Source organism: Narcine bancroftii, chromosome 7 (genome assembly GCF_036971445.1).
Source record: "Narcine bancroftii isolate sNarBan1 chromosome 7, sNarBan1.hap1, whole genome shotgun sequence".
In the NCBI taxonomy this organism is placed as follows: Eukaryota; Metazoa; Chordata; class Chondrichthyes; order Torpediniformes; family Narcinidae; genus Narcine; species Narcine bancroftii.
This window is the reverse complement of record NC_091475.1, coordinates 158,356,946-158,380,344: the sequence shown is the minus strand read 5'-3', so window position 1 is coordinate 158,380,344 and position 23,399 is coordinate 158,356,946. Positions and strand designations below refer to the sequence as shown.

The following is a 23,399-nucleotide window of genomic DNA, read 5'->3' as shown; positions in this document are numbered from 1 at the left end:
GCATATACTGTGATCGTAATAATAACACAGAGATGCCAGAGGAACTTGGCAGGTCTTGCAGCGACCATAGGAAGTAAAGATATCTAAATGACGTTTTGTGGCTGAGCCCTTCTTCAAGGGATGAGTAAAAAGCAGGCAGTTACCTGAACAAAAGGCTGTGGAGGGAAGAATAGGCAGTTGGAGGAGTACAGACCAACACACAAAAGGTGTTAATTGGATAGGACACCGGAGAAAGGGAAGGTGAAAATTGATTGGGGAAGGGGAGATTGTTTAGGTCTCATTGGAAGCAGTGGAAGGGGAAAGGAGACAGAAGGAAAAGGGGAGAGAGAGAGAAAAGGAGACACAGGTAAAGATGGGGATGGGGGGGGGGGGGGCTAACAGAAACTGGAGAAGTCAATGTTAATGACATCTAGTTGGATATGTACCCAGATGGAATATGAGGAATTGTTCTCCAATTTGTGTGATCTCATTCTAGCAGTGCACGAGACCATGGATGACATGTCAGCAAGGGAATGGGTTGGGGAATTGTAATTGGTGGCCACTGGGAGATTCACACTAGTGCAATGGACAGATCCAAGGTGCTCAATTAAGTGATCTCCAAGTCTGCAATGGTGGGAGATGGGAGGAAACGTTGTTTCAAGAAGGACATCTTTGATAATCTCACTCAGAAGGCCTCATTCTGGAAACAGATGTGACAGAAAGTGGAACTGAGAGAAAGGAACGGGGTATGAAGAGGTGTAGTCAAGGTAGTGGTGGGAGTAAGTGGGTTTGTGGAAGAGTCTGTCAAGGGTTTGTCTCTCAAGATGGAGACAGAGATCAAAAAGGGGACAGTGTTGTTTGAGGTGAACCAAGTGAACTTGAGGTCAGGGTGGAAATTGACAACAAAGTAGATAAAGTTGCTGAGTTCATCATAGGTGCATGAGACAGCATGGCACAGATGGGGCCCACGCAAGTACTCAGGGCTACCCCTTTGAATTAGAAAAACTGGAATGAGTCAAAGGAGAAGTTATTGAGGTGGAGGACAAGTTCTGCTAGATGAAGGAAGGTGAGGATAGAGGGGTACTGGTTGGGTATATTATCGAGAAAGGAACAAAGGGTATGGGGGATGGAGCTGTATAGTGATTGGACATCCATGGTAAAGATGAACTAGTAGAGTTCATGGAACTGGAAGATGTTGAATTAATGCAACCTAGATTGTATACCTAAAATGGATGAGAGGGGGGGGTGGGGGGGTGGCTTGGGAGGAGGGGGGGGGGAGAAAAAGTCACTGTAAATGTGTGGAAAAGAAAAAGTGTATATCATGGCTATTGTGATTTATGGTGTGAAAAATAAAAAATTTAAAAAAAAAAAAAAAAGAACTGGAAGATGTTGAAGTGCTGGAGAGCATTTGAACTATCCTGGATGTAGCTGAGCAGGGACTGGACCAGGGCAGGTAAAATGAGTCAATGTAAGTGAATTCATGGAGCAGAAGCACATGGAAACAATGAATCTACTGGTATAATTGGGTTTGTGGATCTTGGGTAGGATGCAGATCAAGGGAGTGTGAATTTGGGATACAATAAGGTTGGAGACGTAATTTCCCCTCTCTCTCTCTCTCTCTCTCTCTCCCCTTTACCCTCTGCCTCCTTTTCCCTAGATCTGCTTCCATAGAGCCCTACACAACCTCCCATCCTCCAGTCAATTCACACCTTTCCTCTTTCCTGTGTCCTATCCAATTAACACCATTTGTCTGTTGGTCTCTACTTCTCCCCTGCACATTCTTACCTCCCCAGCCTTTTATTCAGGAACCTGTCTGCTTTTCACTTGTATCTTGAAGGGACCAGGCATAAAACATCAGTTATATATCTTCACCTTCTGTGGATGCTGCGAGATCTGCTGAGTTCCTCCAACATTTCTGTTTTTGTTTTGAAAAGTTGTAGAAAAGGCAGTTGTAGAAATATCTTTGTCTACAAAAATAAAGATGCATAACCAACATTTTGGTGCTTTGATGAAGAGATCAAGCCCGAAATATGGGTTATGTATCTTAATCTTTGCTATACAAAGTTTGACCTGCTGAATTTTGCAAGCATTGTGTCCATATTTGGAGAGTAGTTCTCAGGGATAGAGATTTGTGAATTAGAAGTAGGGATGGATGAGGTAGAATGGATTTGGGGAAAGGAGAAGATTCTGAAGAAGGGGATGTAACTTGAGGCTTACCCAAATGAATCTCAGTTTAGGATTGCAATAATAAAACACAATCGTCCAAGTGTGTCTATTGGCAGCCCTTCCTGGGTTAACATGTATCGGAAGGAACTACATTTGATGCATTACTTGCTTCAGATTATTGAGGGCAAGGGATAGGGCAGGTTGACAGATGATGTAAACAGTATAGTCATCTGAATTTATATGCTGAGATTTGTTTACTTTGCTGAGAGTTTTTGAAGATATTAAATACCACCTTTAACAGTGATATAATGCTTGAACTTATCTGATGAAATTACCTGATGCTGTTTTTTCTTTCCACTATCTAACAAACTGTAGATAGTTTAACTGAATTATTTAATAGATCAAATACCTCATTGGATACCATTTAAAAATAATAATAATAATAATCAGGTGGATTTTAAAAATACATGTGGAATCACAAGGAATTCTGCAAGGCATCTGTCATAAATTGATATTGCAGAACCATATTTCTAGTCCTGACTGTGCAGCAGGAATGATTTCTTCATGAACTATCAGATGGAAATCTGGAATGAGACCCATTCAGGTAGAAATTAATATCTTTATTTGTGATGCAGATTTCTGCAATGTCAATTTCTTACACTAGAATAATTATCAGGAAATTCATGTGATAAAAATTAGATTGCTCATATTATCATAACTTGAAAAATAATGAACTTAATTTCCCAAATGGCTCAGGAGACCATGGAAATGAAATGATGATGGAAATTTATGTGGGCAAAAAGTAAGGCTCAGTACATTTTAGTATATGCAGGAGGATTTTATTTTTTTTTTATTAAATAGAAATGCCTAAAATATTTTTGAACTAATATAAGTAAAAAAAATAATTGCAGTCATTAAATTTTTAGTTGTGTAATGGTTTAATTTATGCTTGTACCAGAAGCTATTAGTGTAATTTGGAAAGGAAGAGCGTCTGAGTCGCTGTCTATGTTAGCTTTCTGTAATTAACCACTGAAGTCCAATATAATTGTTCTAGGTAATGGCTTTGCCATTTCAGGGAAGGGCAAATGAGTAATGTGGTTTAAAACTAATGCACAAAGGTCTGTCAAGCTAATGGAAAACAGACAGATTAGTTAGCAATTGTTTCATACAAATAGAAAAAATTAATGACCACATCCCAACACATACCATCTGTGGACATCTATGTTGGTGGACTTTCCCAATGCTAGAGGATGCTACATAGCTGTGTTCATGTTTGGTTAAAGAATAAGCCACTGTATGAATGATCAGAACATTACCTCCCATAATGAACAGTTTCAGCCACTGTTTACCCAAATAGATCTTAAGGTTAGTGCAGAGCAGTTGCAGGTTGTCATTTTTTGTTTGCAATGTTCAGAAGTAAGCAAAAATAATGCTCTTATTTAAGCCTTAAACCACATAAATGTTACATCCTCAAAAGGATGTTATTCATAAAACTGAATATTTAAAAAATCACACAATTGTGATGTCTCATAGTTGTGAATTACTCCTTAAACCTCATACTGTTTAATTGACTTACTGATTTATTTTTGTGATTACATAATTTATCCTGTTCTTCTCTCCCCATCTTAGCTTGCTTCTCTGAGTACTCACACAGATTTTATTTACTTCTCTGTATCCTTACAGAAACTTCCCATGCAACCACTGGAGATGCAATACCTCTCCTTTCAGCTCTTCCCTACTCACACTCAAGGACTCAAAAAGCTGTGATCCATTTCATTCACACATTGAGATGCTGAAAGAATGTCTTGTTGTTGTTTGCTTAAGATTCCCACATCTCCAGTTTTTATATCTCTCCTTTCACCAAATCTAGTGCCGTGCATACTAGTGTTCAAAATGCAATCTCTACATGCAAAAGCAAAACATTGCTCAGATGCCTGCTTTGTATAACATCAATGTTTAGTCAGCAGGAGTGACTTGAAACCTCCTCTTGCCTGCTTCTTTAATTACCCATCCCTTTCCCACTTTGATCCATGTGTCTGAGGTTTCTTGCAGGTCCAAAGCAAGCTGGAGGATGAACACCTCACTTTCTCTCTGGGTAAGGTACAGACTTCTGAACCCAATATCAAATTGTTCACCTTCAGAGAGCTTCATTTTTTCAGTAGGAGTAGCAGGTTTACATATATTTTAATTCTGAATGCAGTTGGTTGGGGAGGCAGTCTTCGGATTGCTGGTGGAGGGCTGGAGTGTCCAATGATTTATTGGCTGCCTAAATAATGATTTATTCAATTAATATGGTATGTTGGAATGTTAAAGGTATAAATGTACTTATTAAGAGATGTAGAGTTATGTCTCATATTAAGAACTTAAAGGGAGATATAGTCCTATTCAGGAGAAGCACATAAAAAGTTTTGATAAAGTTAGGTTAGTTTAGATGGAAAGGGCAAGGCTGGAGGGATTTCCATTCAAATTAATCAAAACATCCCATTTGAATTACATAGTAGTATTTTAGATAAACAGAGTCAATTCATTATTCTCACAGGTAAATTATATAATAAAATTGTGTTGGCCAATGTTTATGCACCAAAAACAGATGAACCTGCATTTTGTGAGAATTTTTTTCAGCTTTACCTGATATTGTTTAGATGCCAGATTAGATTGTTCTACTGCTTATCTATTGCGTTTTCTAAATCATCAACTTGAATTCATTCTTTTCAATCAAATTTGGTGTTTCAGATGTATGGCAATTTTAAAATCCTAATAATAGAGAATACTCATTTTTTTTCAAATGTACACCATTCTTATTCTAGAATTATTTTAATTAGGCAATCAACTGATAGCATCAACTAAAGCTTGTGATTATCAAGCAATAATCATTTCTAATCATGCAGCTGTTGTACTAACCTTGAATTTTTCTGACAGCTCTGCCTTAAAAAGACAATGGAGATTTAATACTTTTTTTTACTTGCAGATAAAGAATTTTTAAAATTTTTGGAATAACAAAGACATTTTTTTAATACCAACTCCTCCTATCAATATCTATTTTGATTGTTTGGGATACTATGAAAGCTTATTTGAGGGGACTAAATATTTCTTATACTACTAATATTAAGTCTGGAATTGATAAATCAGATTAAACAAATTGATATATTATTTGCTCAAAATAAAAATCCAGATCTATATAAAAATTGTTGAACTTAAAACTAAGTTTGATCTTCTTTCTACATATCCTATAGAACAGTAATTGTTGAGAAGCAAGAGTCATTTCTATATTCATGGTGAAAAAAAAACTGGTAAGCTACTTGATGGTCAATTAAAAGGCATTGCTGTAAAAAAGCAAACTAATAAGATTTGGATGAGAAATGGTATGATGACAACAGATCAATCTAAAATTAATAAGATTTAGACAATTTTACTCTAATCTTTATAGCTCCGAGTTTAAGAATAATTTCATTTTTAGATTGAATAAACCTACCTACTTTATCACAGGATAAGTGTTTAAAGATGGAGGGACCTATTTCTCAGGAAGAAATTTCTGTTGCTCTTTCTTCCTTATTATCAGATAAATCTTTGGGACCAGATGGTTTCCCTGTAGAATTTTATAAACTCTTTTCTAAAACACTTGTACCATATATAAATTTGGTGTTTGAAGATTGAAGTAAAGAAGGAATGCTTCCATCATTTTTTAATGAGGCAAACATCTCTCTTACTTTGAAAAAAGAAAAGAAGCAAGAGAATGTGCCTCCTATAGACCTATTTCATTACTTAATGTTGATATGAAGATTTTATCTAAAGTGTTAGTGCATAAGTTAGAAAAAAATTATACCAACAATTATTTATATCAAACACATTTTATTAAAAATTGTTATTCTTTTATATATATATATATATATATATATATATATAGTATACAGTATACTGAATATATCTACCTTCTATCCATATAATGGAATGTGTACTTTCAATAGATGCTGAAAAAGCATTAGATTAGGTGGAATGGAACTATTTATTCACTACTTTAGAGAAATTTAATTTTGGTTCAGATTTATTAATTGAATCAAATTATTATATTTGCGTCCTATGGCTTCAATTTGTATTAATTTACAACAAAAATATTTAGGCTAATTAGTGGAACACATCAAGGATGCCCATTAAGTCCCTTACTTTTTCACATTGTATTAGAAGCTCTTTCGGCTACTTTATGACAGTGTAGAGAATTTAAGGGAATAACCACACATGGAATTGAACTTAAAGTATTTCTTTATGCAGGTGATTTATTGCTGTTTATTTAAAATCTGGAGATTTCCATACCTAATATTAAATATGTTTGTGAATTCTTACCTTGAAAGGGACCTATTTCTATATATTCTAACTTTCCATTCAAGATAGTTAAGGACCAATTCAAATATTTAGGAATTATAATTTTAAAAAAGCCATTTTATAGCATTATTTAATCAGATTAAAGTGTCTCTATCTGGATGATCTCCACTTTCAATTGATTAAAATGAATATTTTCCTTAAATTTCTATATCTTTTTCAAGCTTTACTAATTTTTATTCCCAAATCATTTTTGACTGAGCTTCAATTATTTATTTTTGTATATGGAACAAATAAATAAACCCATCTTCAGAGAACAGTTAGAAATGGAGGACTTTCACTGCCAAACTTTTGATTTGGCATTTAGAACCATTTAGAACCGAGATGAGGAGGAATTTCTTTACCCAGAGGGTGGTGAATCTGTGGAATTCATTGCCACAGAGACCAGTAGAGGCAGGTTCATTGAATATATTTAAGAGAGAATTAGATATATTTCTTCAGTATAAGGGAATTAGGGGTTACGGAGAGAAGGCGGGGACAGGGTACTGAACTTTAAGATCAGCCATGATCTCATTGAATGGCAGAACAGGCTTAAAGGGCCGAATGACCTACTCCTGCTCCTATCTTCTATGTTTCTATGTTTATTATTGAGCAATTACTTTACATAGTTTACTTTTAAAATTAAAATTTGATCAACTAATTAGTTGTCCTACTTAGATAGAAATGGAATTATTTTTTTCTTAAAAACATCATTGTTGACACTTTAGTTTCCATTTTACCATGATCTTTTTCTAAACTGATTCACAATTAGGTAATGACTAAAAATATGGAATCAATAATAGTTTTTCCCTGGCGAATTCCATTATAGTTAACTATTTTTTTCCACCTTCTATTATAGATGCAAGTTTTAAGGAAAGGCATAGATTAGGTATTAAAAGTTACAAAGATTTATTTATCTGTAAGAATTTTGCTTCTTTTGTCAGTTAAGCTTTACAATAGACATTTTTTTGATATTTATGAGTTAGACATTTTGTCCAAACTACGCGAAAAGATTTTCCTTGAATCAAATATTCTTGATATATTTTTTGATTTGCAGTTTGTTCACAGTGCGTTAATATCACGTATCTCTAGTAATTTATTGGATTTAAGACTAACCTCAATGGTTGAGATTACAAATGATTGTAACAGGATCTTAATATAACTTTCTCAGGTGAGGACTGGCATTCCACTCTTAGTTTGATTAATGATTCATCACTTTGTGCTAGACATGGTTTATTACAATTTAAAGTGGTACACAGAATACATATGTTTAAATTTAAATTAGCTAATTTTTAGGCACATGTAGATCCTTGCGTGAAATTTATAAAAATTTTCTTTTTTCTTTGGCTTGGCTTTGCGAATGAAGATTTATGGAGGGGTATTTTCCACGTCTGCTGCAGGCTCGTTGGTGATTGACACGTCCAATGCGGGACAGGCAGGCACGGTTGCAGCAGTTGCAAGGGAAAATTGGTGGGTTGTGGTTGTGTGTTGGGTTTTTCTTCCTTTGTCTTTTGTCAGTGAGGTGAGCTCTGCGGTCTTCTTCAAAGGAGGTTGCTGCCCGCCGAACTGTGAGGCAACAAGATGCACGGTTGGAGGCGGAATCAGCCCACTGGCGGTGGTCAATGTGGCAGGCACCAAGAGATTTCTTTAAGCAGTCCTTGTACCTCTTTGGTGCACCTCTGTCTCGGTGGCCAGTGGAGAGCTCACCATAGAACACGATCTTGGGAAGGCGATGGTCCTCCATTCTGGAGACGTGACCCACCCAGCGCAGTTGGGTCTTCAGCAGCATGGATTCAATGCTTGCGGACTCTGCCAGCTCGAGTACTTCGATGTTGATGATGAAGTCATTCCAATGAATGTTGAGAATTGAGTGGAGACAGCGCTGGTGGAAGCGTTCTAGGAGCCTTAGGTGATGCTGGTAGAGGACCCATGATTCGGAGCTGAACAGGAACATGGGTATAACAACGGCTCTGTACACGCTGATCTTTGTGTGTTTCTTCACGTGCTTGTTTTTCCAGACTCTTTTGTGTAGTCTTCCAAAGGCGCTATTTGCCTTGGCGAGTCTGTTGTCTATCTCTTTGTCGATCCTTGATTCAGATGAAATGGTGCAGCCAAGGTAGGTAAACTGGTTGACTGTGCCTAATGGAGATGTGGGGGTGGGGTGCTGGTGGTCATGGTGGGGAGCTGGCTGATGGAGGACCTCAGTTTTCTTCAGGCTGACTTCCAGGCCAAACATTAATCCACATTTTGGGAATGTCCCAAATTAGGTAGATTTTGGGGAAACAATTTTCAATCTTTATCAACAATTTTTAAGACTAAAATATATCTATGCCCTTCAAATGCCTTGTTTGGCTTTATTCATTACCCAACTATATCTTTGTATCCAAGAGAAGATTTTAGCTTTTAGTATGCTGATAGCCAGACGAGCTGTTTAAATGAAGTGGAAAGATGACTCATAGGTAATGGCTACATGATGTAATGGGATATTTAAGTTAGGAAAAAAAATTAGGTATAATATCAAAGACAAAAAGTACCAGTTAAAAAGATATGGGGTCCATTCATAGAATAATATCATGGGTGGTGGTTTTCGACTGTTGGGCTGCTCCAGTGATGCGCATTCTGGCTTCTGGAGGTAGTGATCCAATCCAGTATGGAGTTCTCTTTTTTCTCTTTGTTATTTTTAAAGTAACCTTGTTTAGAGGGAGGGATTAGATTAGTGTTAGTTTATTTTTTTTTTATTTTTTTCCTGATATAAGTTGATTAATTGGAGTTTATATATTAAGGTCCTAGACTATATTAATTGATATTCTACCAAGTTATGAGCAGATTGTTTATAAAGCAATTCATGTGATTTTATTTTTTAATCTTAATCATATTTATTAACAATTAATACCAACAAAAGGAAACTGTTAATTAGAGCATTTTTACTAGTTGTATATTATGTATACATTTTGATATTTCCTTCTGTTATGTTAGTGCCATATGAATATGAGATTATTATATTGAACTCAATAAAAATATTTTAAAAAGAAAGAAAATATAGTTTGCCTTCTCCACCTGTATCAGAATTGACCATTACTGCTGTAAATCATCCATTTGTGGTGGACTCAGTTTTCTATCTCTGTTTATTGTTCTACCTGCTGGGAATGTCCCATAATATGGAAATTAGCAACATAACAAATACAAATAAGTTTGAAACAAGAGGGTGTTGATTTAAGAGAAGGGAAAGATTTACAAGAGACTTTTCCCCCAGAGAGGTGGGGTTTGTATGTGGAACAAACTGCCTGGGGAAATGGTGGAGAATTGGGGGGATATGGAAATTTAAGTTCTTGGGAGTCACGATCTTAGAGGGTCTTTTCTGGACCCAATAATACACCAATGGCATTGTGAAGAAAGCACGTCAGTGCCTCTACTTTCTCAGGAGTTTGTGGAGCTTTGGTATGATATCAGAAACCCTGGCAATTTTTTTACGAAGGTGTGGTTGAGTACAATTACAGGGAACGCTGCCATTGGAGAGCAGCACCAATCATCACAAACCAACCCCACCCAGCACATGCTCTGTTCTTGCGGCTGTCATCAGGAAAGACCAGTACCACAAGACAGGCACCACCAGATTCAGGAACAGCTGCTACCCCTTCACCATCAGACAAACCCATTTAAGAACTCTTACTTGTGCACTTTATGGATTTTCTTTTTGTTCTCTCTGTATTGCACAATCAGTTCATTTACATTTGTTTTTTTAAAGTTATTTTGTTTACACTGTGTACAGTTTATTTTGCACTACCAATTAATAGTAATTCTGCCACACCTACAGGAATAAAGAATCTCAGGGTTGTACGTTATGTCCTGTATGTACGCTGACAATATATCTGAATCTTATTCTAATATCTCCTCCAAGATGATAGTCATGAAATGAAATCATCGGGTTTTTAAGAAGCACATGCTATTCCCATATACATGTGTGTGTGTATATATATATCTCTATATATATCTCTATATAGAGATACATATCTAGAGATACATATCTAGAGATACATATCTAGAGATACATATCTAGAGATACATATCTAGAGATACATATCTAGAGATACATATCTAGAGATACATATCTAGAGATACATATCTAGAGATACATATCTAGAGATACATATCTAGAGATACATATCTAGAGATACATATCTAGAGATACATATCTAGAGATACACACATGTATATATGTATCTATCTTTTTCTTTGGCTTGGCTTCGCGGACGAAGATTTATGGAGGGGGTAAAAAGTCCACGTCAGCTGCAGGCTCGTTTGTGGCTGACAAGTCCGATGCGGGACAGGCAGACACGATTGCAGCGGTTGCAAGGGAAAATTGGTTGGTTGGGGTTGGGTGTTGGGTTTTTCCTCCTTTGCCTTTTGTCAGTGAGGTGGGCTCTGCAGTCTTCTTCAAAGGAGGTTTGCTGCCCGCCAAACTGTGAGGCGCCAAGATGCACGGTTTGAGGCGTTATCAGCCCACTGGCGGTGGTCAATGTGGCAGGCACCAAGAGATTTCTTTAGGCAGTCCTTGTACCTTTTCTTTGGTGCACCTCTGTCACGGTGGACAGTGGAGAGCTCGCCATATAACACGATCTTGGGAAGGCGATGGTCCTCCATTCTGGAGACGTGACCAATCCAGCGCAGCTGGATCTTCAGCAGCGTGGACTCGATGCTGTCGACCTCTGCCATCTCGAGTACTTCGACGTTAGGGATGTAAGCGCTCCAATGGATGTTGAGGATGGAGCGGAGACAACGCTGGTGGAAGCGTTCTAGGAGCCGTAGGTGATGCCGGTAGAGGACCCATGATTCAGAGCCGAACAGGAGTGTGGGTATGACAAAAGCTCTGTATACGCTTATCTTTGTGAGGTTTTTCAGTTGGTTGTTTTTCCAGACTCTTTTGTGTAGTCTTCCAAAGGCACTATTTGCCTTGGCGAGTCTGTTGTCTATCTCATTGTCGATCCTTGCATCTGATGAAATGGTGCAGCCGAGATAGGTAAACTGGTTGACCGTTTTGAGTTTTGTGTGCCCGATGGAGATGTGGGGGGGCTGGTAGTCATGGTGGGGAGCTGGCTGATGGAGGACCTCAGTTTTCTTCAGGCTGACTTCCAGGCCAAACATTTTGGCAGTTTCCGCAAAGCAGGACGTCAAGCGCTGAAGAGCTGGCTCTGAATGGACAACTAAAGCGGCATCATCTGCAAAGAGTAGTTCACGGACAAGTTTCTCTTGTGTCTTGATGTGAGCTTGCAGGCGCCTCATAATATACACACACTGTTAGGATTTTTATACACTTTCTTGGTTTTCTTTGCTGTTTAGATGTTGTTGAAAAAATTGACAAACAAAACTACAAATAAAATTTTAAGTAGATGACCAAATTGTTCATTTTGTTTATAATTTAGTTGGTTTTCCAAACATACAAAACAAGAATATTATCTTGGTACAAATCCTTCATTATATTTTCTCTGGCATGTTTAATGTATCTCAGAAGCCAATTATGCAGTTCCTCTGCAATGTTACATCAATAAATGTAGGTTCGGTAGTCAAACCTTGCCATGGGAATTTGTCATTAAAATCACTGGACTATAACCCCTGCTCATATTGCCTCAGGCATAGCAAGAATAAATGAAACATGAGTGAGTGCTCCTTCCTTGATCACCATGCTGGGAGGAACTGAAGGTGAAGAAACACCCGGAGGAAAGATCACCAAATGGAAGTTATGGAATTATTCACCAGAATAATATTCTGGTTCACTATCCCAACTTTACAAGTTAAGAAGTCAAAACTAAATCATACGCTTTTAATTTTTTTTATGTTTGAACAGACCCCAAATAAACTTAGAAGCATATTTGTCAATTTTAACAAGCGTAATGAAATGGACAAATACACTGGTCAGCATCACAGTACTTTCTGAGAATTGCTCGTGATCGTTGTTGTTCACCTATCCAAGTCATAAGTGAACTCTGACCTATTGCATCACATGTAGAGATGTTGACAGGTGGTTAAAGTGATGACTGGGACTCAAAGCAAGAGACAAAAGATGGTCCTTATGATGGGTGAGATTCCGGTTCTTGTGACCAAGTCCATATGCCATTTGGAATAAATTGAAAGCAAAATCTTTTAACAATCTGCACTGGTATAACTTCAGAAAATGTTGAACATAATAGAATGCAACCAAGGAGAAGGTTTCACTCAATCATCATACAGGAAGAGTTATTTGAAGAGAAAGTGGGTGAATTTTCAGTCTTCAAAGAATACAAGCATGAAATAATAAAAAGGACAACTAGCAATGAGCCTATTCTTTCTACACATCAGCACATCCAATTGGTCCCATCTCATATTCTCTCCTAACTGTTCTCATGACAGAAGCAACCAACCATATAAAACAGAAATGACCCAACTGAGATTTTTTTTGTGTACGGCACAATGCTATTGTGCACTGTGACAGGATTTTATCACAACTGATTTGTAACTGTATATGAACTGAGAGACCTTGGGATCTATAACAATAGGATGCTCAAAGCTGTTACACAGGTTGATAGTATTGCTAAGATGATGTATGATGCATTGGCCTTCATTAACTGTCGGATCAAGTTCAAGAGTCGTGATATAATGCTACAGCTGTACAAAACCTTAGTTAGATCCCAGTTAGAATATTGTGTTCAATTCAGGTTACCTCATTACAGGAAAGATATGGATGATTTTAAGAAGGTGCAGAGGGGAGTTGCAGTTATGTTGCCTGGATTGAAGATCATGGTAATGAAGGTAGTTGAGTAAACGTGGTCTTTTCTCCTTAGAGTGACAGAGAATAAGTGGATATCTGAAAGAGTTGTACAAGATGATGAAAAACATTAATCTTGTGGATGGCCAGCGGCTTTTCCCTCAGGGCTGATATGGCTAACACAGGGGGGTGTAGTTATAAGGTTCTCGGTATGTGTAAGAAGCAAGTTCTTCACGTAGAGAATGGTGGATGCATGGAATACACTGCCGGCAACAGTAATAGAGGTAGGTACAATAGGATCTTATAAAAAGTCAGATAGGTATATTGAACAGAGAAAAATGGAAGGTTATGCAGTAGAAGAATTCTTGACCATTGGTAGAGTAAGCTATTATGTTGGTAATACTCTGTGGGCCGAAGGATCTGTACTGTGCTGTAGATTTCTATGTTGGTACAATTGGATACATCTGGTGTGCTGTGCACCCATCCTTCCCCCCCCCACCCAGTCCAAGGTACCAGTTTGATACCAGGTCCTCTTGCATATGACATGACATGCTTATGCTCCAAGGCAGGGGTGTCAAACTCAAATTCACGGAGGGCCAAAATTAAAAACTTGGACTAAGTTGAGGGCCGAACTAAATATTTATTGAAATTTTTCAACAACATCTGCATGTTTTCTCTTCTTTCAACATATGTAATGTTAAACTTTAGGATATAACTTTAGGAGGATAATGTTACAGGTCAGGAGTAGGTAGCTCAAGTTCACCCTTTGCTTGACCTGAGGGAAACCTATTTGGTCCCTGTGGAGATGTAGTCAGCATTCACAGGCGGTGTCCATTGTCCATTTTGGCCTTCATCAGGACTCAGCATTTCCTGCTCACTCCTCAGGCTCTAGGCCTCTATTCACCCTCGACCCACCATCCCTCTACCTGACCAGTCCTTTACCCAACCTCTACTCACCCCTCACTCCACTCGCTCTGCCTCTACCCACCCCATCCTATAAACGCCCCTCTACTGCCTCTCCCCTCAACCTGTTCCTCCCTCTACCCATCTCACACCCTCTAATCACCCCTCCCCTACTCACCCTGCCCCTCCCCTTTTACCTCTTCCCTATCCACCCCTCCTTCTACTCATCCCTCCCTCTAACTGCCCCTCGCACCACCATAACTTCCCCTGCCCATTACTCCTCACCTAGACCCTCTGCCCACCCCTGCTTACCCATCCACTCAGGCCCAGCGCGCTGCCGATCAGCCTTTGCGGACAGCCACCCTCTCTCACTTCACGTGCAGGGCCGAACCAGCCGTCCCTGGGGTCCGCGCGGGTGCAAGCGCTGAAGGCCGTGGCGACCGGGAGAAGTGCGCTCGCGCTGTGGAAGGGCTGTCCGGGGGCCATGTGCAGCCTGCCATGCCCGTCGCGTCGACAGGAAATCACAGGCGCTTGCCCATCCGCCGCACCGCTCGACAGGTGGGAGAAGTGACTGGTTGTGTAGGGAGCCTTCCAACTGGCTTGCCGGCTGATGACATCGACAGACTTCTCGTGTGACAATTTCACGTGTTACAATGGGGAAGGATGTGCAATGAAGGGGGAGGATGGTGGGGGTGACATTACCAAAAAACAGCATCGGCTCTCACTGCAGGGCGGGCCACCTCTAATACATTTTTGAAATGATCTTGCGGGCCAAATATAATTATTTGGCCCGCGGGCCAGAGTTTGACATGTGTGCTCCAAGGCATCAGAATGTGAGAAATGGTTAAAAGCCTTTTTTAACCATTTCATTCAAAAGGCAGGAGAAGCCTCCTTCATTTTGATTAAAGAGGGAATCTAACAGATTTGGTTCATAGCCATCAATACTGGAGCACAGAGCATTCTACCGGTCACCTTTAAACCTTCTACTTCTCCCCAGTCCCGAAGAACAACCAATGCCTTCCTCAAGCCTCACTGCAGGGCCACTGACAATCGACACCTGGGTGTCCAACTTCCTCACTTCCCCCCAAACATCTGATAGAAAATTCACAGCCCCAAATGTCCCAGATTGACCCCCTCCAGATAACTCTGAATCATCTGTAACAGCAACCCAAGACCTATCCAAGTCCCTCTGTGAGCCCCACAATGTTAAAATCAGTAAAGATTATTCTAGTGCACGTGATATCTATTAGCATGTGGCTAATAGACAATTATATGATGACCGTGAGGGTCCCATGCTCAACATAATATGTGCAGAGCCACACTTCATCGACAGTTTTGTAGGCAAAACCTTTGAGCTTTGTGAAATATTTTGCCACCAGTAATGATCAGGACAAAATTCAGATTAATTTCACTCCACAATCAAGGCAGATGCAGAGGATATCAAGATACTGTCTAACAGTACTGATTTTCCACCTCTTACAAACAAATAGAGAATATACTTACTCATTTCTTTCAGTACACCATGAAATCGTGTTCTTTATTATTCACTATTGCATTCTTTAACTCTCCAAACACCACCCAGCCAAACTCCTCTGACCTCATCAGGGTGATCCTGAATCTCTCTCTTCTCCTCCTGGATTTGAGATCCATCACCCGTATACTGACATAACACAACCGCGTATGTATCGCATCACTTACATCATCAGCGGCGACCAGCACCGCTCCCAGTGAAGGTAAGTAGGCGACCGTGGTAACTGTATCCATTCTAGTAAAATCCTGTTCTTGAATTGATATTAAATCAAATTAAATGGAAGTTGATCAAAACACAGAACAAGAAAAAACATGCCATTAACTTCTGGTCTCAATTGCAATTTACGAATTTCTGTTAAATATCGATGCCTCAGATTTGCCCGTTCTTAACCTCACCCCACACATTCAAATGCTATGCATTCAAAACCTAATTACATGTTTTCACTTATTTGAATTAACTGGTAAACTTTACCAGCACGTAATTAGTATAGGTGGAAGGAACTACAGTCCAAATATAATATTTTATCCTTCCCCTCCACCAAACACTTTAGCTTATCTTTAAGTAATTTTCATTTTCTGCTAAATTACTCTCATTTTAATGCTTGATGTGCAAAGTATCACAACTGATTTCCTTACTTGCCTTCCTGAGTAAGCATGTTATTGTTGTGAATTCAACACTGTGTTTGTTTTGTGATGTTACATATTTCATGCTATTTACATGCACTAGAGTAGATGCTACTATGTTGACATTGGTATCTGTACAGTAAATTCATCTCAATATATACTTTAAGTATTATGGCTATCAAGGTGCCATTTATTGATCCATACTCCCTTGAGCTCCATGCAACATGGTTGCCATGGATGAGTCGGATGGAAGATCCCATTTATGTATTGTTCCTTTTTACAATTATATTGTAGCGACCTGTGCACAGAGGCGCGGACTGGCCCACAAAATGGCAGACTTACGCGGCAACCATGCTGCCTGGGGAGGTGGGTGATACCAGCTGTCGTCCCAAGTGACCTCCTGGATTGTGGGAAGTTGGGGAACTCTGGCACGAATGCCAGCCAATCCCAGGCTGGCGCTCCGATAACACGGGGCCCTGATGTCAGCATCTGAGGCCCATATAAGCGTGGCAGCCAATGCAATAAACCAGTCTCAACTTCAAGGCTTTGGTGTGTGTCTTGTTCTTCTCTATGTTCACATAGTGTGAACACTACATTGGTGGCCCCAACAGGTCAAACCAGCAGTTGGATCTGGAGATGATGGATCAAGCAGAGCCAGCAATCATCCACACAGTCTCACTCAGGCTCCCAACATTTTGGGTGTTGCAGCTACACATGTGGTTCGAGCAGATGGAGGCTCAGTTCCAGCTTTGACATATTGCCACTGATGACACCCACTACTTCTATGTTGTGAGCTCTCTTGATCTGGACACAGTGGCAAGGGTCGTAGATTTCCTATGGCAACCTCAAAGAGCAGTTACCCGGTGCAAGCGCATTGCCTGATTGGTGCATCACACAAATCTCACATCTGAACCACAGTCAGGATGTTGGCTAGCAGGTTTGTCTGGCACAGCCTCCATAAGCAGGTCAGCCAGTGGGCCAAAACCTGCATGAACTGTCAGTCCTCCAAAGTGCAGACTCATACAAGAGTGCCAACACACCTTTAAACCAGTATGGTGCTGGTTCAGTCTTGTACATATTGACATAATGGGGCCAATATCAATTTCCCGTGATGCGAGATACCTCTTGACCATGGTTGACTGCTCCACAAGGTGGCTTGAGGTAGTCCCGCTGGCTGATACCACCACAGAAAGCTGCACGAGGGCACTCATTGACACATGGGTGTCCAGATTCAGGATCCCAGAGCACTTAACCTCAGACAGGGGGGCACAATTTACTTCTGGGGTCTGGGCAGTGTTGGTTAACTTCCTGGGGACACAGCTCAACCACAACATGGCATATCACCCTGTGGCCAATGGGTTGGTGGAGCACTTTCACAGGAACCTCAAGGCAGCCTTAATGGCCAGGCCCAATGGTCCTAAAGAGGTGGATGATTTGCCTTGGGTCCTGCTGGATATTCATACAACGGCAAAGGAAGAGTTCAATGCCTCAGTAGTGGAGATGGTCTAAAGTCTCCACCCTTAATCATTCAGGTAGAGTTCCTGGCCCCCAACAAACGCCCAGAAGATCCTGCAGCAACCTTTGAAAACTTGCAGCAAAAATTGGGGTCCCCACTACATGGCCAGCCCATAGCATAATATAACATAATATCCCCAGGGACATAAAGACATCAGTACGTATTTGTGAGAAAGGGCACACACCTATCACCCCTACAATGACTATATGAGGGGCCCTACAGGGTCATCAGGAACAACTACTCTACTTTTGTCCTCGACATCAGCAGTAAGGAGGAGACTTTTACCATTGATTGTCTGAAACCAGCATTACAGTCCAGAGCCGGTCTCCATTCCAACCCCGTGACACAGGGGCAGACCACTCAAGTCAACAGACAGCAGCCCAATTTCCGGTTCTGGAGTGGGCGGGGGGAGGGTCATGTAGCAGCCCGAGCACAGAGGTGCAGACCGGCCCACAGAATGGCCGAAGAATGCAGTGGGGGGGGGGGGACACCTCCCGCACGACGGGAATTTGGGGAACTGTGGCAGGAAATGAATACCAGCCATTCCCAGGCTGATGCTCCAATGATGCGGGGCTCTGACATCAGCACCTGGGGCCCATATAAGCGCAACTACCAGTGCAATAAACCAGTCTTGACTTCAAGGCTTTGGTGTGCGGGTCATTCTTCTCCAAGCTTGCGTAGCGCAAATGCTACAATATGATAAAATTGGAGGACTGGATAAGTGTATGTGGGTTCAGCAATCCAAGTAACTCTGTGAGAAACTGAGATAGTAGAATTTGCCAAATGTTCTCCAACATTCAACAAATTTACTGAAATCTGTCTGCAGTTTGCAACAGTCCATCCATCACTATTAGAATGAAGAAGGACAGGTGAATTGCTTCATTGTGCATGATAAAGATTAGCATTTGGTGTGACCTTTTTAAAAAATGGTAGAATAGTCCAAACCAGTCTACTCGGGAGTTGACATTTATCATAACTAATAACACCTGCCTAGGTCTATCTATCTCTTTATGCCCTGCCAGATAATTTATCTTTGAAAAGTCAAGCCACTTGACTTCTCACTAACAGTTCTCTTATGCCCACAGCTGCAAAATGATGACTCCTCTGTATTTGGACTGAAGTGCTTCTTTAAAATTCAGTCACGGTACATAGGTGTTGATGGCTAGGTCAGCATATATTGCCTGCCTCAACTGGTGTTGAACTAAATACCTTGATAGGACATTTAATAAGGAAATTTTCAGTCAACCACATTGTTGGAGGATGGAAAGGGCAAATCAGAAGAGGAGAGCAGATTTTTTTCCTGAAAAGAATAAACACATTTTCAAGAGGATGTTAAACATAATTTAGGGTCTTCATAGCACTGGCGTAATTTAATATACTGAATTTAAATTCTACAATTTTTTGTGGGATTGGAACTCATGATTTCCAAGCTTTAATCCACACCAGATTCTGAGATTTAAATATAATTTTAGGCAAAAAAAAATTCCATTTTGTGACAAATAGAGTAATTTACAAAATAATTAAATTAATTGGATTTTTAATGCAAAGTGTTTATGTACCAGCTCGATTGGGTTGACAAAATCTTCACCACACATATTACCTTCAAAGTCCATATTCAACTTAATGTTCACTGCTACACTGATATCTTGGCATAGTACTGAAAAAAATGTAAAAGTATAAATGACATTCTGTTCACGTATAATAAAAACTCATGATAAAGGTGCGCAATGAAGTGTGTGAGTGACATCTCCTGGTACCTTAACAACTAATATAAATCAAAATCTGAAATAGATGCAAAACTTACATTCCACGTAACATCTTCCAAGTGTCTTTACGTCATTACAAAATATACCATTTCTCTGAAAGGCATCTATGGTGATACTTACATTGGTTCCTGACAGATTTACATAGTGATCAGATGGAATTGAATCTCATAGTGAGAACACCAGCACAATCTTCCCTGCAGGATATGTAAGTGGGTATGCTTTTCTTATTTCTTTCAAATGAGATGGTTTAACATGTTTCTCATTTGTTGTGACAAAGTACCTTGATCTGGAATTCACACTCCAGATGAAGTTCAAGGTTTAACCATGCACATCTCTAGTGTCCAATAGCAGAATTAACACTGCATTGGAAATTATTCAAAAGATGCAAATGGCTTCCCCAACACCAATCCCCATCCAACTAAGCCATATCATGGAAAAGAATTTCCCAGTGCACAAACAAGACGTTATTTGTTCCTGTGTAATGAAAGTTTTGAAATCTGCAGAACTTTGAAACATCTGATCCATTTGTTACAACAATAGAGAAACTTAGGGACAGTAATATCAACAAGATTCTTTGGTAGTTCAAATATTATCATGATTCCTTCACAGAATCTGAAGAAAGGTATTAAGGATGTGTCTAAGTTCTACAAATCCACTGATGATATCGTGGCAGTGGGTTGTATAAAAAGGGCTGATGAGTTAGCATGCAGGAGGGAGATGAAAACATGAATGAATGGTGCACCAACAACAAACTCACACTCAAGGTCACCAAAGCCAAAGAACTGATAGTTGACTTCAGGAAGGGAAAAACAGATGTGTACAATCCAGTGATCCTTGGGGGATCCGAGGTGGAGAGGGTGAGCACATATAAGTTCTTGGGAGTCACTAACTCGGAGGATATTTCCTGGACCCAACACATCAATGGCATCATGAAGTTAGCACATCAGTGCCTCTACTTCCACAGGACATTTGAAACCCTGGCAAATTTCGACAGATGTGTGGTGGAAAATGGGCTGACTGGCTGCATCCTAGTTTAGTATGAGGATACCAATATCCCTGAGCAGACAGCCCTGCAAAAGGTAATGGCCACAGCCCAGAATATCACAGACAAAACCCTCCCTACCATCAAGAACATCTGGAGGGTAAACTTGTTTATTTTCATTGTGTGATGACATTGTTTAATGGGTTTATTGTATTGTATATGTTGAACGTTTAGTGGTTAGGGTGGGGGTGGGAAGGAGGGAGGGAAGGGAGGGGGAAAAGGGGAGAAAATGACACTGTGTATATTCAAGAGGGAAATGTTTGTGTGTATTTTGGTTAATATGGTTCATAGTGTGAAAAATTTTTTAAAAATTTAAAAAAGAACATCTAGAGAGAACAGTAGCCATCATCAAGGATAAAAGTTTACGCTGTTACCTTCAGGAAAGAGGGATAGGTGCCAGAAGATTCACACCACCAGGTTCAGGAACAGCTGCTACCCCTTGACCATCAGACTCCTCAACAACAAACTCAGTCAGCGACTCATTTAAGGACTCTTACTTTTGTTTGTTTACATTTCTTTATTTGTTTACATGTATACATATCTTCTTGAGTACAGTTTTTTAGACGACCAATCAGTGGTGATTCTGCCTCACCTGCTGGAAAAAGAATCTCAGGGTTTTGTGATGTCATGTATGTACTCAGACAATAAACCTGAACTTTGAACTCTCTCTTTCCCTATCCCCCTATCACATTTCCTCTCTCTCTCTCTCTCTCTCTTTCCCTCTGTCTCCTTTTCTCCAGCTCTGCATTCACAGAGTCACACACCTCCCCCAATTAATTCTCGCCTTTCCTCTCTTGCTCTCCTAACAATATCCAATTATCATATTTTGCCTGTTGGTCTGTGCTCCTCCTCCCCCAGATTTTTTTATTCAGGTGTTTGCCTGCCTTTCAATCATTCCTGACAAAGGGCTCAGACCCAAAACATTGATTATATATCTTTATCTCCTCTGGACGGTGCAAGTCTTACTGAGTTCCTCCAGCATTCTTATGTTTTTATTAGCATATACCTCAATCTCCAATGATCAATCAACATGCAAGTTGTCTGTCTGAAAATTTTAGTTCTAAACATTTTTATTTACATGTAATAATAAATCTTCAATGTGCATTTACAAATTTTCAATAAATTTCAATAATGCTCACCAAATAAAGAGCAGATTACCTCTTGCCCAAAATCCACCTGTCGCCCAGTTTCACCAAAAGCTTCATTGTTCACTGCTAGCAATGAAATTAAAAGTAATTCTCTAAAGTGAGATCTGCAAGTCAGTAAATTTTGTCACAAGATTACTTGTCAGCACTTTCAGGGTGTGCATTCACACACTGAGGTGTGACCACCACAAAGTGGGGAAGAAACATAATGATTTTGCCACCATTGGGCACCAAGGGTTTGAGTCCCATGCAACAGCCTCTCAAACAGTTTGTGGCAGACTGCTTGAAGTAGAAACATGAGCAGCGTTGATGTATTGCTAAAGTATCTATGGGTGTAATGGCACCTATTAATGTAATGGTTCAATGAAACAAATATAAAGAAAGACTGAATCACTGTAGTGAATTTCTTGTATCTACATAAAATTTACTTTTGAAATAAAAGTCTGCAGTTATGATGGTGCACATGAACTCAGCAGCAACATGTTGATGATCTTAATCATGAGTTGATTTTGCAGTCATTTCAATGATAGAGAAACACCTTTGATAATATTTCTTTGCTTATGTATTAATTGCCCATTAAACACTCCAGTGAAAGTGTCTAAAAATCCACAGTAAATATTCTTCTAGTGGTGATAATTGTGACATTACAAATCAATTTATGTTACCCAGAAAGACAAGAATTAAAAGGATAGGGTATTTTTTTCCTCATATTGTGAACTGTGGACATTTTGAAAAGGTTTACATTTATATTTATGTAATCTTACTTTGTCTTTTTGCCTCAATTTTAATTGATTGATAGGATCTGAACATCTCCAGCAGGGGGTGGTGATGAACTTTCTCCTGATTCACTGTGGCAGGTATATGTTGACTTGCAAATGTCGGTAGAAGTGCCGATGTTCCCATCTGCGAGCAACTTTTGTCCTTGTTGGTAGTTTATGCATCTCAGAAGTGCTGGAGAAGGACTTTCAAGTTTTTGAAGTACACCTTGCAGTTTCCAATCTCAATATGCTGGTGGAATTGATGATTAAGCTGTCATAAGTCATTTTCTTTTGATATCTCCATCCTCAACCGATGGTCAGAACACTTCCAATCTCTTTTCAGTACCAACCGCTCAGTCCAAGATTCCGCCCTGCTCCAGCTCCCTCAACAGCCCCTAAGGCTAGAGCTGGATGAGGTTCCCACCCTGGATGAGACATATAAGGCAATCGAACAACTGAAAAGTGGCAAAGCAGCAGGTATGGATGGAATCCCCCCAGAAGTCTGGAAGGCTGGCGGCAAAACTCTGCATGCCAAACTGCATGAGTTTTTCAAGCTTTGTTGGGACCAAGGTAAACTGCCTCAGGATCTTCGTGATGCCACCATCATCACCCTGTACAAAAACAAAGGCGAGAAATCAGACTGCTCAAACTACAGGGGAATCACGTTGCTCTCCATTGCAGGCAAAATCTTCGCTAGGATTCTACTAAATAGAATAATACCTAGTGTCGCTGAGAATATTCTCCCAGAATCACAGTGCGGCTTTCGCGCTAACAGAGGAACCACTGACATGGTCTTTGCCCTCAGACAGCTCCAAGAAAAGTGTAGAGAACAAAACAAAGGACTCTACATCACCTTTGTTGACCTCACCAAAGCCTTC

At 39.9% G+C, this 23,399-nt stretch overlaps 1 long non-coding RNA gene across 1 annotated transcript in view; it reads right to left on the bottom strand.

Annotated features, from left to right (window-relative positions):
- LOC138740063 (uncharacterized) overlaps nt 1–21,148 on the bottom strand; it is a 695,594-nt gene extending 674,446 nt beyond the window's left edge. Inside the window, exons 1-2 of the long non-coding RNA XR_011342642.1 lie at nt 20,993–21,148; nt 19,411–19,467 (exon numbers count right to left, since the gene is read on the bottom strand). This is a non-coding gene — a long non-coding RNA (uncharacterized lncRNA). The remainder of the gene's footprint in view (nt 1–19,410; nt 19,468–20,992) is intronic.
- Nucleotides 21,149–23,399: the final 2,251 nt, after the last annotated feature.